Below are 18,991 nucleotides of genomic sequence, written 5' to 3' on the forward strand. Positions count from 1 at the left end.
AAAGACACGCGCTAAGCCAAAATTCACTAATGTGCGCTAAGCGGTCCATAATTGCGCTAAGCGCATGAGCATGAACAAGGCCACTTATTTAAGCCTGAAATCAGATTTTTGAAAGAGAGTTTGGACTAGGATTCAGAGCTTTGCATGCCTAGAGATTCTAGGGAGAGAAAGGTCCAAGTTCCAGAGCGTTTTGAGAGATTTTGCTGTGTGAAGATCTGCAGAGACTAGAGCTTGAAGCAGGAGCCAGTTTGAGAGCTTGAGATGAGTTTGTGGTAATGGATATCTCTGAAGATACTGGCATCCTTGTAATATTGGGAAGGCCATTCATGTTGACCCCAAGCTGCATAGTTGATATGGGGAAGAGGAAGTTGGAGCTAGGTTTTGAAGATCAGAAAATTGATTTTAATTTGTTTGTTGAAAACAAGCCTACTCCAGAACACAATGTCTGCTTACAGGTAATGGAAGGAGGTGAAGAGGTTCCGAAAGTAAGAACCAAAACATAGATCGCCCAATGAGGTAAAAGCGTCAAGCTAATGACGTTAAAGAATCGCTTCCTGGGAGGCAACCCAGTTTTACTTTCTCTAATTTTTGTTTTCATGCATTAGATCATTGGGAACTTACTACATAATCTGTACATTGGAGTACATTAGCCTATCTGTGAATGTTAGGTATAAGGGTTTCAATTTGTTGAGGAAGGAACTGAAAAATAACTTAGAAAACATTTTCTGAAAAATTGTCCTTTCGCTAAGTGCAAGATTCGTGCTAAGCGCATCTTTGGTTATGCGCTAAGCCGAGAGTCTCAAGCGCTTAGCACCCAACCCTTGCATCTAAGGCTGATTTGGTCTGCTAAGCTGGCCAAGGCTGCGCTAAGCCAACTTGAATTCGATCTGAATTTGGCTAAGCAGTAGCCTGATCGCTAAGCCCATCATACACTTTGGCTAAGTGCGAGTCATTTCTGCCAAGCTCGGTTCATTGCAGCCAAAACTGGGGTTCATGAAGCTAAGCACCAGTCATGGCGGCTAAGCTGAATTCCTTGCATCACTGTGAGCGCTAAGTGAGTCCTTATCAGCTAAGCGCATACTTCTCTGTACTCAAGATGCATCATTTTAGCTAAGTCGGCCCAGAGCCTGACTTAGCGAGAGTTGCAGCTTTTCTGATCTGTAGACCTCGCTATGCAGACTTATCCGTGCGCTAAGCCGAGCCTGTGTAAAAAAAAAAAAAACTTGAATTTCAGAGTTTGGCTAAGCACACGGTGCCGCTAAGCGGGCATCTTCGAAAAACCGAACGTCACTTCGAGAAAGCAAAATGGCTTATGTGAGTGTAATGGCAGTTACACTCACATTTGTTGGAAACTGCTGAACTGCTTGCATCTTCTCTCTCGCACTCATTTTCTTGCATTTTCGCCTTCTTCTGCATCAAAGCATCAACGATACAAGTTAGTTCCTTACTCCCTTCATTCTTTTTGTGGTTGAGCCTTAGGGTAGAAAACCATAGATTTTAGCTTTCAATCTTTAGAGTTTTCATAATTTTAGAGTAGGTAAAAATTAGGACCTTTTATATGATTGTGTTGTGTAGATATTTTCAATTGTCTTGCATGTTTGATAATTCCTTTTAGAGGCTTAAAAAGACAAGGAAACGAATAGTGTTTTCTATGTTGTTTCTGGAGAACGTGATGAACTCGCTAAGCGAACATGCCGCGCTAAGCGAGTTCATCAAAATTCATTAAACATATGTGTTTCCAGACGAACTCGTTAAGCGCGCTTAACGCGCTAAGCGAGTTAATCCTGTGAGGATGAACACTTATCCTCCTGTTGAGATACTTGTGGCTAAGCGAGGCTGAATCGCTAAGCCAAGGGAACTTAGAAAATTTTGTGTTGGAAACCTCGTGCTAAGCCGAGTCTACCTGAGCTAAGCGCATTTCATCACTGAAACTATTAGGCTAAGCGAGCTTGACTCCATCTAAGCCGATATGTTATGTTTCTGAGGGCGCACTGAGTGAGTTGTATCCTGCTAAGCGCCTATTGTTAATTTCAGCCTTCATTTCTATTGTTAAACTTGAGCAATTTTGGTCTAAGGAATTTTTAGTTCTTTTTAGTTACAGATGGCATCGAGAAAAAGAGCTAGAACGGAGGACATCCCTTCATCATCCACTGCAGCTCCTCTATCAGTAACCATAGGACAGGATATCCAAAGCTCACAAACTTTAGTCCCTATGCTACACAGCTTATTTCGAGGACAGTTTATTATCATGCACAGCCTACAAGAGTTGGCTAATAACAGGCCAATCATAACTATGGAGCATTTTCTTGAGCAAGTTGCCTGGCCTGAAGCTCAACTTCCATTGGTGAGACCTAACGAGGCTGCTCCGCCTGAGCCCACACCTGTACAGGTTGATCCAGAGCTAGCTGACCCACAATCTCTAGTGGTGAATCCATTGTCTTCTCCTGAGCGTGAAGTAGTTCCCCCATCTCCACCTCTGATTATCATCTCTGATGCATCATCAAATGAAGCGGCTGCCTCTCCTGATTCACCAGCCAGAGAAACAGCTAACCTTCCTACTTCCCCAGTTGGAGGAATTGCTGATCTTTCTTATTCGTCATCTGGAGAAGTTGTTGCTCTCACCGATTCCCTAGTTTAGACACTGTTGACAATGTTAATTCCTAATGATACTTTTTGCTTTTTGGTTTATTATTATTTTAATTATGGTTTTAATACAGTATTTCCTTTATGTTTATATACACTGCTAGTTTTATTTTTGGATAGTGGTTTTCTTATTCTGAAGCATATGCAACAGTTTAACTTAGATTTTGATGACATGGCAGTAAAACACTTTTATCTTTTTGTGAAAAATGGGTGTTGTTAGTGCTTAGCTTTACTAAGCTTTAAAAGATTGGCTAAGATTTTGTTAAAACATAAGCACTTAGACAATGAAGGAAAGCTGGAGTTGCTGCACATGATGTCCAACGTTATGTCAAAGAATAAGATCGGGCTGCACAATGCACAAGGCAAGATAAAGTGTCAAATGAAGAATTGAAGCTGTAGGATTCACGATGTCGGATACAATGTCCAGGACATCCTGCCTGAAAATACTGGAATTGCTAAAAGCATTGAAGCTGCAGGATCCACGATGTCGGATACAATGTCCAGGACATCCTGCCCGAAAATACTGCAGTTGCTAAAAGCATTGAAGTTGCAGGATCCACGATGTCGGATACGATGTCCAGGACATCTTGCCCGAAAATACTGGACATATAAATCTGTTATATCTTTAACAGATTATTGTGCAGTTAGCAAGAGATTAGATGATCTATCTTTAGGAACGAATTAAAAGATAATTAAAGTTCGAATTACAAACTAGAAGAGTTCGTTCAGGGATTAAAGATTAAAGATAAAAACTAAAAGATCAAACGTTATCTTTTAGTTCTTTAAGTGCAGATTTTCAGGAAGAATGATAGATCTCATCCAGCACAAGCTGTTGCAGCCCAGACCCACACACTGCTATAAAAACATGGAGGCTGCACGAGTTCTGTACCAAGTCCGGGATTGAAGAGTTATTTTGTGAGTTTTGGGACTTGAGTGTTTTGTGAGCCACCTTGATGTTACTCTAACATCAAGTGTTGGACCTGAGTGTGTAGAGTTGATCTCTATAGTGTGTGGAGTTGATCTCTATTGTTCAGAGAGCAATCTCTGGTGTGTATTTGAATTAATTGTAAACACGGGAGAGTGATTGAGAGGGAGTGAGAGGGGTTTCTCATATCTAAGAGTGGCTCTTAGGTAGAGATTGCACGGGTAGTGGTTAGGTGAGAAGGTTGTAAACAGTGGCTGTTAGATCTTCGAACTAACACTATTTTAGTGGATTTCCTCCCTGGCTTGGTAGCCCCCAGATGTAGGTGAGGTTGCACCGAACTGGGTTAACAATTCTCTTGTGTTATTTACTTGTTTAATCTGTTCATACAGTCAAATATACATTCTGCATGTTCTGAAACGTGATGTCGTGACATCTGGTATGACATCTGACCTCTGTATCAGAATTTCAGGTGTATGTCTTTATTTTGAATTGAGTGCATGATTTTGATGGAGTTTGTGTTTCTTTTCATGAGTTTGAGCAAGTATGTATGTTAGACAAAGAAAGAACAAGAATGTGAACTTGCATTTAGAATTGTTAGTTAGTAGACAGATTGATTGTGAAAGAAAAGCTTGAACGAAAACCGGTGAAAGTGCGACCTTACTCTGTGAGTGAACGACTAGCTGTGAGTAATAATCTTTGCATGAATCTCTGAATTTTAGAATGAAATGTATAAATGAGGACATGATGAAGGCCATGATTGTACATACATAAGCCTTTTGATCAAAAAGCTTACCTTGAATAATAATTATATTCCTTGTACCCTTTTAGAGCTGAATGATATTGTCAAAAAATTGAACCCTGAACTTAAATAATTATCTCCAGATATCTTGTTTAGATTCTAGGAGAGCATATAGTTCAAGGCAAATTTACCCCAAATTTGGGGGGAGTGGAACTAATTGGGATGCAAAGAAAGAGATAAAGCATCAGCACACACAACACACAAGTTGTTTGTTAAAAAAGAAAAAGAACAAAAGTGTGCTGATGTAACAAGGTCAAAAGCAAATTAAAGTGAAAAGCTAGTGAGCAAGCCAATTGTATTAAAAAGACCATTGGGATAAGTCTAGGATTTATGCTCTCTTAGAATCTATGCCTTTGAATCCTAGAAAAACCAATGAAATTTTGTAGCCAAGCTTCACTACAAGCCTGGGAAAGTCCTTCTGATTTTGTTTATACATTTTTGACTTTATTACATGAGATGAAGTGAAAAGATTGGATCTCTTGTTAGTTGTTATTAATGAATAGCTTAAACACTTGTGCTTGAGTGAAACAGTAGTCGTGAGGCTGTGGGTTAAGCTATTTTCCTTAATATATGTCTTATGATTAACTCCATCAAATTGTTCAGGTTACATTTTATTCTTCTCTTTGGATAACTGCATACCTTGTGAAAGACAAGTGATGAGGGCATTTTACTTCATTATCTTATCATGCAATCAATAACTTTTGTTGCATACACCTTTGTACGTAGTCACTGCATGTTATTGTCACTTGAGGACAAGTGAGTTGTTCTCTGTTTCCTTGAGGACAAGCAAAACTGTAAATTTGGGGGAGTTGTTAGTCGGTGAATACGACTAACTTTTGTGTATAAAACTTGTGTAAATTGTATCAAACTCTTCCAATTTATGGTTATTTTGTAGTGTTATAAGTATTTTCTGTTATGTATAGGTAATAAATACTTAGTACTCCCATTTTGTGTGTTTAATAATCATTTTCTCTCAATTTCAGGTTAATTAGGCAAGCTTTGAAAAGTGTTGTTTTGCACCTTCTTGCTAAGCCAATCTACTGGCTTAGCGAGCGTCCGTTAAGCGCAACACTCATGCGCTAAGCGTGAGGAAGACTCTGGAAGAAGATGAGCTGTACAGGTTCGCTAAGCTCAGCGCTTCATCTCACTAAGTGCACCGCTTCAGTCCATCCACTAAGCGAGAAAGACACGCGCAAAGACAAAATTCACTAATGTGCCCTGAGCGGTTCATAATTGCGCTCAGCTCATGAGCACGAACAAGGCCACTTATTTAAGCCTGAAATCAGATTTTAGAAAGAGAGTTTGGACTGGGATTCAGAGCGTTGCATGTTTAGAGATTTTAGAGAGAGAAAGGTCCAAGTTCTAGAGAGTTTTGAGAGATTTTGTTGTGTGAAGATCTGCAGAGACTAGAGCTTGAAGTAGGAGCCAGTTTGAGAGCTTGAGATGAGTTTGTGAGTGATTGGGAGATCCTAGAGGTGAATGAGACATCCTCACCACTTGTATTTTGTCAATCTTTCATCTTGTTCTTCTGTTTGTTGTAAAGAAGGCTTCCTGGTTATGGAAAGCTAAATCCTCTGTTGGATCTTCCCTGTAGGTACCTGATGTAAATATATTTGTATCTATTTAATGATGTTTTGTGTGTTCTCTGTGCTATCTGCTTTTCACTCCAGTATGCCTTTAGCTTAATCACGTAGATGCATTCTTTGTTAGGGTCATTCAACAGTTTAAGCTGGTTTGATTCTAAAGTCCTTGATAGCACAAGGCTAAGTTGTCGTACTATCATAAGGAACCGGGGTGCGATAATTTAGTTGTGTATGTGTGTCTTAATGCGGTCTTGGTTGAGTTTAGTCCAACAAGAAGAATCTGCGGACGATGCTTGATTTGGATTAGGCTTAACTCTCATGAGGAATCGGGGTTTAGTATCTCAGGAGACACCATAGGAACACATGAGCATTGTTAGATAGAGAATATCTTTTTAGCATCAGGCACCTATTAGGAAGGCCAACGTGTTTTCTTCTTGTTTTTACACATCATTTCTCTCGCATGATTTTCCAATTTGCACAGATAGTTTACACACCTGTTCATATTCACACTTATCTTTACACACCAGACACCTATTTGTTGAAATAGCTTACCAAATAACACAAGTTCCCCGAGAGTTCGATACTCGGTTCTTACCATTTTATACTACTTGTGCAATCTGGTGAACTTGCCGGAATGTAAACAATCCACTTGATGCCTCTCTCCATGTGCTGGCAACTTGGAGAGTTAGAGATAATGCCCACTCGCATGACCTTACAATTGGCTGATCGCTCCATCACAAGACCCTATGGAGTGATTGAAGACGTTTTAGTTAGCGTCAAACATTTGATCTTTCCAGTTGATTTTGTAGTGATGGACAAAGAAGAGGATGTTGACATTCCACTAATTCTTGGATGACCATTTATGCCTACCGCAAGCTGTGTGGTACACATGGGGAAGAGGAAACTACAAATGGCCATAGAAGACCAACAGATCAGCTTTGATCTGTTCCATGAAGAGAAAGCTTTGACTGACCAAAATGTTTGTTTGAAGGTGAATGTTTGTTTGTTTGCCTGACCCAGACATTTTTAATTTCTTTTTTTTGCATTTAATGTAGTTGTTGCTTGTGATTGTGTGCGTTTTCAGCTTGTTTAATATTGAAAAGAAGGGGTTCATAAACTTTGGTGAAGAGATGAACAGAAAAGAATTTAGAAAAAGTTTTCAGTTGTTCACTCGCTAAGAGAATCACTCGCGCTAAACGCCAAGTCTTCACGTGCTAAGTGAGCCCTTGCTTGCACTAAGCGCTTAGACCCCTAACTAGTGGCTGGATGGTAGCGCTAAGCCCGATTATCTCTCTAGACTCTGAATTTCTCGAATTGGGCTTAGCAAAGTGGTGCGCTAAGCGTAATTCCCTTTCTGTTTTGAAATTCTTTGGCATAGCGCTAAGCACAAGCCATCACTGCAGTGAGGAGCATGTTTATGCACTAAGCCCCATCTTTGGCAGCGACTAAGTGAAAATTGCATAACAACTTTGAGTTGCAGACAGCGCTAATCACAAGCCTACTGTGCTAAGCCCCAAAACTCTCTAGAATTTGAAAAAAATTTGGAATTGGGCTTAGCGCGGGGATGGGCTAAGGGCAAGGCTTTGCTAAAACCAAACGTCATATTGACACGCTAAGTGCGGCTGTGCGTTAAGCGAGCAATATGAGTTTTGCTTAGAAGCAAACGACTTAGGCAGTTTCATTCACCAAGAAGCTTTTATCTCTTGTGCTTGTGCCTACATTTGTTCCTTTGTGCATTTTTCTGCCTATGCTTTAAGTTATCTTCTGCATTCTTTTGCTCTCATCTTGCATTTCCATCACAATCCAAGTAAGATTCTTGTTTTATTTTCATTTTCTTTTCAAAGCTTAAACCTTAAGGTAAATGATTTGTTGCTTTTTAGTTTACATTTCTGTCTAGCTTTAGTGTATTTAGGTTTAGGGTTTACAATGTAGGGTTTAGGTAAGACTTTAGAGCCCCATAAGGGAAATGCCTATAAGAGGGGTGAAGACCCCTCAATTATGCTGGAAATTGCGATGAACGCGCAAAGCGCGCCAGTTGCACTTAGCCAATTCATCGCAATTGTCAATTTTTTAAATTTCCAGATGATCGGGCCAAGGCCAACCATGTCACGCTAAGTGCGTTCATCCATCTGATGAGCTCGCTAAGTGCGTCTATGCGCTAAGCGAGACTAGTGTTTCAGACACTTAGGAAATTTTCAATTTCGTTCAGTGCTAAGCCTGGCTACTAGGCTAAGCGTAATTTTGTCTTTGTTTTTCATATTTGCTCGCTAAGACTGTACTATGTTTGTGCAAGGTTGAGCTAAGCGCGCCTGTCGTGCTAAGCTCAAATCTCTATCTGTTTGTGAAAATTGTGCATTTAGGCTAAGGGCGCCTGTGAATGTATGTATACATGATTTTGATGATGTCAAAGAAGAATCTAACAAGGCTGCTTCAAATGATAAGCATTTGCTTCAAGAATAATTCAAGATTGCTTCAACAAACAAAGCCCTTGTTTCAAGATTCACTAAAGACCAAGCCTTGCCTTAAAACAATGTGCTTTCAAGACATGCAAGGCTCTGGTAATCGATTACCCGGAAGTGTAATCGATTACCAGAAGACAGGGTTGAGAAATAGCTGTTGAAAAAGGTTTTGAATTTGAATTTTCAACATGTAATCGATTACCATATGTCTGTAATCGATTACCAGCAACGAAACTTTGGAAATTCAAATTCAAAAGTCATAACCCTTCAAATTATAACTGTGTAATCGATTACACAAACATTGTAATCGATTACCAGTGGAAAGTTTTCAAAAAATCTGCCAACAGTCACATCTTTTCATTAGATTTGTGAATGGTCATCAAAGGCCTATAAATAGGTGACTTGGGCACGAATTTTATATAGAGAGTTTTGCTTGGCAAAAATGTCTTATCCTCTCAAAAGACAATGAGAGAGATTTCAAAAGAACTTCATTGTCAAATGCTCTCTCAAAAGAAATCCTTGACCAAACACTTGCAAAATCTATAAGGATTCTTACATGATCTTCATTGTAATATTCTTCTCTTGAAGAGAGAATTCTTCTTCTATTCTTCTTATTCAATGAGATTGGTTAAGAGACTGTGAGTCTCTTGTTGTAAAGCATCTGAACACAAGGGATGGGTTGTCCCTGTGTGGTTCAGACTTTGTAAAGGATTTTACAAAGATAGTGGAAATCTCAAGTGGGTTGCTTGAGTACTGGACGTAGGCACGGGTTGTGGCCGAACCAGTATAAAACTGTGTTTGCATTCTCTCTTCCCTTATCTTATTTATTTTGTTGCAATCAATTGTGTCTTGCATGTTTAAAGAACATTGTTAAATTGATTGTTGTTGCTTCTTCTATATTCTAAGCCTATCCCTCTTAAGATTATTGAGGCCACAAGGTCCAACAGCGCCTGTTGCGCTAAGCCTAATCTGCAGAAAAATATTTTCTGAGTACTCACGCTAAACGCGTGGCTATCGCGCTTAGCCTTTTAGTAAATTTTCATAAGGTGCGCTAAGCCCAGCCTTCTACGCCAAGTGCACAGTTCTATTTTCAGTTTTATTTTCTGTTATTCAATTGTAAATAACTCCTTTTTAATCCTGTTTTATTGTCTATTTCTTTTCAGATGGCTTCCTGCAAGAGAAAGGCCCCTGCCTCAACATCCCAGGCCCGCTATGATCTCTCTAGATTCACATCTCAGGAGGCCTGGGATCGCTACTCTGATATTGTTATTGGCAGGAAGATCCTTCCTAAAATAAATGTCATGATATATCATACAAAATTTGATGAGTTCAAGGCTGAGCTCGAGAGAAGGAATTGGCACAAGGAGCTGACCAATTTCATGGACAGAAGCATTGATGTTGCAATCATTAAGGAGTTCTATGCTAACCTCTATGATCCAGAGGATAACTCACCTAAGCAGGTAAGGGTCAAAGGTCACTTGATCAAGTTTGATGCAGATGCTTTGAATACTTTTCTGAAGACCCCTGTGATCATAGAGGAAGGGGAAAAGCTACCTTCGTATTCCTGATTCTATCGTCTGAGGCCAAATCCACAGGAACTGGCAGCCCGATTATGAATCCCTGGGAAGGGATTTGAGTTAAATGCAAATGGGCTGCCCTTGAATATCCTGAGGAAGAATCTGACCACTCTTGCTCAGACATGGAGCGTTCTTTCATTCTCCAACCTGGCCCCTACTTCTCACACTTCTGACATCACACTGGATAGGGCCAGGTTGATCTACGACATCATTCAGAAGATGGACATGAACTTGGGGTATTATCTCAAGTCATATTTCTATGATTGCACAACATGACTCCTCGAGGCTGGGTTTCCCTGCCCTCATCACTACTTTATGCAAAGCCTAGGGAGTCACTTCTGATTCATTATCTTTTGAGAGTCTTAGTCCAGCCATTAATTTGGCTTATGAGAAGAAAAACTGTTGGAACCTCGATGACCCCTCAATCACTTTCAGTGGGCCTCGCAAGGCCAAGGGGAAGAGGTCAGAGACTCTCCCATCTTCTGAGATTCCCCCATCAGCAGCTCTTTCTATTGTAGCTCCATCTGTTCCAGCTTCATCTTTGCCAGCTCCAAGTTCAGCATCCACTCCTTTGCCAATTCCTACTCCAATTTCTACAGGACCTTCCTCACTCAGCTCTGAGACTTTATTTGCTATGTTGCAGAGCCTGCACTAAGGCTAGGTGATCATCATGCAGAGCTTACAGAGCTCAGGCCTGCAGCCTATGATGAGCATGGAGGAGTTCCTTAGCCAGGTGGCTTGGCCAGGAGTCTAGCCTTCTCATTCGGGAGAGCCTGTGCCAGAGGAGGACAAGCCCATCCCTCCTGAGCCATTCATTTATGAGCCAATCGCAGAGATTGCTCAGGAGGAGGCAGCATCACCAGAGATTGTTCCTCAGTTTCACCCATCACCAGCTCCAATCCTTGAAGACCCAGAGTCATTTGCACTAGCACCAGTGCCAACTGCACCGGTGTTGGATCTGAACGAGCATGCAGAGGATCATTTGTAGGATGATTGACAAGATCTTTATTTTATTGTATTTTGAACAGTTTTATTATTATTGTTTTTAGTTCATTTTATGTTTATGTTTCAGTTTTTAATTTCTAGTGCAGTTTTTAAATTCAGTTTATAGTTATATTTTGTTTGGTAGCTTGTATTAAAGCATGATTGAACAGTGCATTGATTATATTTAGTGGTTTGATGTCTTATTTGAAATTTGGTGTTTGTGATTGGTTGAATGAAGCAATTGTATGATTTGAGTGGATTGGAATGCGTAGATCATATACCTTGAACAAGCATGTAGTCATTAGAAGAGAAAAAACATGGAATTAGGATTATGACTGAAAATGCTAGTTGATTTGTCAGATTGATTGTGAAGGAATGCGTTGACCGTAACCCGTTGAGAGTGTGATCTTAATTGTGAGAGAAATGACTATCATTGGGTAATGACTTTTGCATGAATCTCTGGACAATGGAAATGAATGCATGAATTTGAGGATGATGAAGGCTATGTTTGATTGGTAATAGCCACTTAGCAAAAAAGCTGACCATGTGCATGAATGATTTATCCCTTGCACCCAGTTTGAGCCGAATGAATGTGTGATTGATTGAACCTTGAGCCTGCAAAGTTTATCTCCTGCTACCTTGTCTTAGGTTGTAGGAGAGCATCATTCACAGAAAGACTTGGTTCAAGGCGAAAATTGCCCCAAATTTGGGGGAGTCACATTTCAAAGCAAGTTTGCCCCAAATTTGGGGGAGCTACTGGGTAAAAAGGAATGGAATGGTAAGAGTAGAGCAACACACACAGTTAAATGTGTGTTAAAAAAACTGTAATTATAAAATAAAAGTGTGTGTGTGCTGCCATTTAATAAAAAGAAAAGGCTAAGTGCCAAAGGGCAAGTAATAAGGTTGGGAATAAAAAGAAAAGGGTTAATCTATGGATGAATGCTCTCCTAGAATCTAAGCTTTTGCATCCTAGAAAAACCATGAATTATTTGAAGCCTAGCCTCATTACAAGCCTAAGAAAAGTCCTTCTGATTCAATTTGTGTGTTTATAACTGTATGGCATGAGATGAATTGCAAAGGTTGACTTGTGTTAGTTGTTGATGATTAAATAAGCCTAAACACTTATGCGTGAGTGAAACAGTGACCGTGAGGCTTTGGTTAATGATCCTTCCTTGATATCTGCCATTCCTACAAGCTTATTTCAGTTGTGATTCCTAATAGAAATGTTCCTATCTTTGAAAAGCTGCATGTTTTGTGAAAGGCTGTTGATTGAAGCATTTTATGACATTCATTTCATGTGATTGAATTCTCTTGAGACAAACACAAGTCTTGTATAACCACTATAGATATTGTCACTTGAGGACAAGTGAGCTATTCTTTCTTTGCTTGAGGACAAGCAAAACTGTAAATTTGGGGGAGTTTGTTAGTTGTCTTATACGACTAACTTTTGTATAGAAAACATTTTCAAAACATGTATAGTTTCCCCAATTTATAGTTCTTTTGTAGTAATTTGTAAATAAATCTTGATATGTTTAGATACCTGTCATTAGAGTCTATTTAATTGGAATTAATGATAAAACATGTACAATTTCAGGTTGAAAGCGGCTAAAGTCTTGAAGTGCTAAAAGGATCAATCACGCTAAGCGGAACCTGTGGGCTCAGCTCGCACCTACCGCTAAGCGCAGCTACAATGCTCATAGCGTGATGAGAGAATCTGGAAGAGCACAAGAATCAAGGTTGCATGCTAAGCGTGAGATCAGCTCGCTAAGCGAGACATTCATCTCTTACCAGGCTCAGCACATGACTGGCGCCAAGCCCAAATCCACTTACTCGCGCTAACCGCGACATCGCGATTTTAGAGCCTATTTAAAGCCTGATTTGTCAGAATTAGAGAGAAAACCTTTACCAGAGCTACATACTTTTGCAAAGAATTTGAGAAGAGTGCTCTGGAGGCAGCAGAGAGGCAGCAGCTAAGCAAGGAAGCTAGGATTCATCACTTTGAGAGATTAGAGAGTGTTTGAGTGATTGTGAGGTGCCAAAAAGAGGAGGAGGGATCCCCCTTCCTGTGTAAGCAACAATTGCTCTGTACTTTCTGCCTCACTTGTATTAGGGTTCCTTCTATGGCTGTCTAAAAGCCCTAGTTGGGGATTTCTAATGAACAGTTGATGTAGTTTCTTCTCATATCTAATTAATTGTGTTTTGTGTGTTCAATGCTTCTTTCAATGCCTAATTACTGCATGCTCTTGGTCTGATCACCCACTTGTGTGTACTGTTAGGTGACTTTAGAATTGGGAAATGTGTTGTTGCCATAGAACTTGATAAAAGCAGGGCTAAATAACTGCAGTACCAGGGATGGATTGCGGGGTTTTAGTTTTCATATTATGCTGTGATGATAATGCTATTAGGTGTTAAAGTTAAGCCCTAGTCTAAACTTATGAGGGATTGAGGTTTAGTACTTTAGGCTTCAGCATAGAACACAAGAACATGATTAGTTAGAGAAATATCTTCATATGCATCAACTCGTTTGTTAGAAAGACCCAACGTTTTTTACCTATTGGTGTCAACTTTTAATTACTTGCATTTACTGCTTTTTAACATAGAATCTAGTTTTCTTTTGTGTATATTCTCAATTATCAATGTTGTTCACACAATGCCCTATTTCTGAATAAAACTCTGTCTAATAAGCAAGTTCCCTGTGTTCGATACTCGGATCATTCCGTTTTAATTTTAAATACTTGGCGACCTGGTGTGCTTGCCGGTATATCACTTCCCCTTTGCTATAAGTGTTTGTAAATTTAAGAAAAAGAAATTGTGTGGGGAAGCGAACAAAGTATTTATGCCTCATTTTACACTAAAGAAGACGAATCAAGAGAAATTGCTTGCTTACAAAGGAGTGGGGATGTCTCCTCCATTTCTAGGAATCTTACAATCACTCAAAAACTCACTAATCTCTCTAAAAGATGAAAACTTGGCCCCTTGCTCTGCTCTACACTCTCTGAAATTCACACTCTGAGTAGTGAACAATCCTCTTGGCTCCCTCTCTTTAATTCTATGCAAATCAGGCTTAAAAAGGGCTTCTTGATCTCGATGTCGCGCTTAGCACCATTCTTGCGCTTAGCGGGAGTAAGTGAATTTGAGCTTAGCGCCAATCTCGCGCTAAGACTGAAAAGCGACAGATGACTCGCTTAGCGAGCTGATAACACGCTAAGCGCGTCCTTGCGGAGCAGATGCCTTTCCAGATTCCACTTTACTCGCTAAGCGCACTGGTGCTGGGCTTAGCCATTGATCCACGCTAAGCGCATTGAGCTCGCTTAGCGTGATGACTCCCTTGACACATCTTCAAAATAGCTCATTTTTGCCTAAAATTAAAGAAAATTTAACATTAATTCCATGTAAAGAGGCTTCTACTGAGCAGAGATCAAAACAAAGAAATTTTATTTACAATCCTATCAAAAAGAACCATAAATTAGGAGATTTATATTCATTTTGGAAAACTTTTCTATACTAAAGTTAGTCGTAAACGACGACTAACACTTTATGACATAGTTGACTAACACTTAATAAACTATGCTTAAGACCATCAACAACTAAAACATTTTCTATGGAGGTAGAGGGGTTCATACCTATTTTTGCAACTCCAAGAATTTTACTTTTGTTGTTGTCTTCATAGGTTGCATGTCCACTATTCTTGGGAGAAATATGAGTAAACTTTGATGCATCTCTTGTCGTGTGTTTGGAGAAACCACTATCAATGTACCAACTTTGCTTCAAGGAGTCCTCTTCTTCGCTTTCATAGTCTTTGGCCATGAGGCTTATATTTACAATTTTGTTTTCTGAATCACTTGATGAAACCATGTCATTATCTTCCCAAGTGATATATGTTTTCTTTCCTTTCTTATCTTTGAAAGTTTTCTTGTCAAATTTTTCAATTCTTTTAAAGATAGGACACTCGAATCTCAGGTGCCGAGGTTGATCGCATTCATAGCATTTTGAAACTGAGGAGGAATCTTTTCCTTTTTCTTTGAATTGAAGTTCGATCTCCTTTTATTTCCTTTGTTCCTCAGAAATTTATTGAATCTTTTTACAAAGTGACTGAAATCATCATCTTCTTCTAAATTATTTTGTTCATTCATGTCTTCTTTATCACTTTCTTCATGAATAAAAGATGAGGCTTTGAGTGCAATTCCTTTCTTCTTTTTATCATTATCTTCATGTTGGTTGAGTCTCATAAGTTCCATTTCATGTTCTTGAAGTTTCCCAAAGAGAGTGACAAGAGACATGTCGGTGAGATCTTTTGATTCCGCAATTGCAGTTACTTTTGGTTGCCATTGCCTACTTAAACATCTCAACACTTTGTTAATGAGATCTTCATTAGGAAACATTTTTCCTAATGATGCAAGATGATTAACTATATGTGTAAATCTCTTTTGCATCTCTTGTATAGTCTCATTTTGATTCATTCTAAAATGTTCATACCCATGTGTGAGAGTGTTTATTCTAGATCTTTTAACATCAATTGGTCCTTCATGTGTTACTTGTAATGTATCCGACAATTCTTTTGCATTTTTACAATTTGAAACTCTAAAGTACTCATCCATGCCTAATGCATAAGAGATTATATTCTTGGCTTTTAAGTTATATTGAACTCTTTTTCTTTCATTTTCATCCCATTGATCTCTAGGTTTTTCTATAGTTTCATTTCCTCCTACCATTGTAGGAATGAAAGGACCAATTTCAATGGCTTCCTATATATTCAAATCTGTGGCTTCTATAAAAATCTGCATACGGGTTTTCCAATAGTGATAGCCCTCGCCATTAAAGATAGGAGGCCTATTAATAGAGTTTCCCTCGGGAAAAAGAAAATTAGATGAGGCCATAATTATTCTTGAAGTTTTTAAACTTTAAACAAGAATCCTGCTCTGGTACCACTTGTTCAATAAGTGGCCTCAATAACTTAAGGAGGGGGGGGGGTGAATTAAGTCTTAAATTTTTCTGACTAACAAGTTTTAATCCCTTTTTATATGATATGTGATAGATTTAGAATGTAGAAGAAGAAGCAACAATTAATTTTAAAATGTTCTTTAAATGTGCAAGAAAAATTAAATTGCAATAAAATCAACGAGATAAGGGAAGAGAGAATTGCAAACTAGATTTATACTGGTTCGGCCACTTCCTGTACCTACATCTAGTCCTCAAGTAACCCACTTGAGATTTTTCACTATCCTTGTAAATCCTTTACAAACTTTGAACACACCTTGGGATCCTGCACCCTTGTGTTCAAGTTTCTCACATGCCGAGAGACAAACAATCTCTTGATTAAAACTGAGTTTTATAAGATGAATAAAATGATTTCTCTCTTTTAGAGAAGATGGTACAAATTGAAGTTCCTGGAAGAACTCCCAATAATTTGCAAGAGTTTGACCAAGATTTTTTAGAGAGATTTTGATAGTTAAGTTCTCTGAGAATTCACCCCTTTTCGAAGTTAGGATGCACACATATATGTAGGCCCATTATGCCTGTTTAAAAACAGCTTGAAGAGATGTGTCTGTTAGACAAGTGGCCTCAGTTATCTTAAGAAGGGGGGTTGAATTAAGATACAAAACTATTCCCAATTAAAATTTAATTCTCTTTTTAGATTAATAATACGCCCTTAATATGAATTACTCAAAAAAACAATTCAAAATAAACTTATTTAAAGCGAAAGATAAATAACAATAAATAAAAGAAGTTTAAGAGAAGAGAGAATGCAAACTCATATTTTATACTGGTTCGACCACACCCTATGCCTACGTCCAGTCCCCAAGCAAAGTTTGAACCACACAGGGACACCCTTTCCTTGTGTTCAGAAATCCTTACAACTTAAGAGACTCATGGTCTCTTGAAAAATTCTCTTTGAATAAGAAGAAGAAATTTCTCTCTTTAAGAGAAGGATATTACAGTGTGAAGATCACTCAAGATTCCTTATTGAATATGCAAGTGTTTGGCTAAGGAATATTTTTAGAGGATAAGAAAATTTTGTTCAGAAAGACTCTAAGGAATTTTGTACCCCAAGTCACCTATTTATAGGCCTTTGATGGCCATTCAAAAACTTTTTGAACAGTTGTGACTCTTGGGAGTTATTTTGAAAAATTCCTTACTGGTAATCGATTACATAAATGAGGTAATCGATTACACGGTTAGTTTTGAAGAGTTGTGACTCTTCTGACTTGAAATTTGAAATTTTCGTGTCTGGTAATCGATTACACAATTGTTGTAATCGATTACAGGCTTTTAAAATTTAAATTCAAATTTCTAAAAGCTAATACAAATAGTTTTAACTTCTGGTAATCGATTACATGCATTGTGTAATCGATTACAATGTTTTAGATTCAAATTCAAAATTTGTAAAACTGTTTCAGAAATCATTTTAGTTACTGGTAATCAATTACACCCTCTAGTAATCAATTACTAGAGAGAAAACATCTTATTTTTTAAAACATAGTTTTACTAAAAAGATTTGTAAGAAATTTTCCTTAGCCAAACCTATGCAGCATCATCTAAGAAATTCATTTTAAGATCCTATGGGCTAAGTTCATCGTTCTTCTTGAACTTCTTGATTCTTGACTTGGATCAAACTTGAGAAGTGCTTATCTTTGGCATCATCAAAACTTCATATAATATATGCTTCTACAATCTCCCCCTTTTTGATGATGACAATAATCTGAAATAAAGATAAACGATATACAATTGATAATGTGTGCTCTCATCCCTTACTCCCCCTTAAGATTGGAATTTATGCCTAAGTTTATGATAAATTCTACCCTTGAGTTCTCTCCCCCTTTGGCAACATCAAAAAGCCAAAAAACGTCCGGAGAAAAGAACTAAGTCAGGAGCTTAAACATATCTAGAAAATGACAAACCACAACATAATCCATAAAATAATTCAAGCAAGTCTATTCAAACCAAGACAAGAGCCAAACAAAGGCTAAAATCACCAAACACAAAGCAAACATAACTGAAAAACATCCAAGACAACCATAACTGAAAAAGTAACCAAAGTACTAAGCACTAAAAGCCAAAATACAAGGCTAAAGAAATAACCATAGAGCTGAAGGAAATAAAACATAAGAAAGATAGATAAGAGTCGGTCGGGGGATCGAAGCAACGCCTGATGAAGCTCGTATCATCTTCAAGTCGAGTCATCCGGGTATCCATGGCATCAAAGCATTCACTCACAAATGATCGAAGGTCGCGAAGCTTTGTTTGGACATCAGTCAGCCGAGAAGAGGAAGCATCCCTTTGTGGTGGAGGAGATGGTGTACGCTCATCGAGAATAGGCGGTGGCAAATCTTGCTTGCGGACCCACTGACCATCCACGTCCTTCTAGTAACCAAAGGAGGTAACAGCAACGCCACCAATGGAAAAAGAACTTTTAACCTTGACAAAGGGTTCATCATCCAAGGGAACTTTGAAATGATGAAGAAAGAGGGTAATATGGTGAGGATATGGAAGAGGTGCATTGGCCCGTAATGCCTTATGCATCCGGTACCGAACAAGATGGGCCCAGCCAATCTGACAACCAGTCTGAAGGGCCCACAACAAAATCAAATCCTCCTCAACGGCTTGGGCAAGATTTGTAGACCAAGGAAGAAAAATGCAAAACAATAATGTAGTTCATGATGCGACAGTCGAAAGTAAATGACCCACCAAGTAATCTGCCGATCATGTGAGCCTGGTCATTTTAGACCATTCTGTCAGCATCATGACTTGAATAATCAAATTTTCAGTCATCAACAAGAGTGCCCTCAAAAGAAACACCTTGACTGGGCAACTTAGTTAAGGAATATAACAAAGATTGATCAACAATTATCGGAATTTTATGCATTTCAGAATAAAGGACACCATCCTGAATTTTCAAATTATTGTAGAAAACCTTAACTAATTTACGAAAATAAGGTAATTTGAAAGACATGAAATTGACCAATGCAGAGTTTTGAAACACTTGGTAACAATCAAATGTTTCTCCATCAAAAAATTCAAGG

The sequence above is a fragment of the Glycine max genome, chromosome 8 (genome assembly GCF_000004515.6).
Source record: "Glycine max cultivar Williams 82 chromosome 8, Glycine_max_v4.0, whole genome shotgun sequence".
Classification (NCBI taxonomy): Eukaryota; Viridiplantae; Streptophyta; class Magnoliopsida; order Fabales; family Fabaceae; genus Glycine; species Glycine max.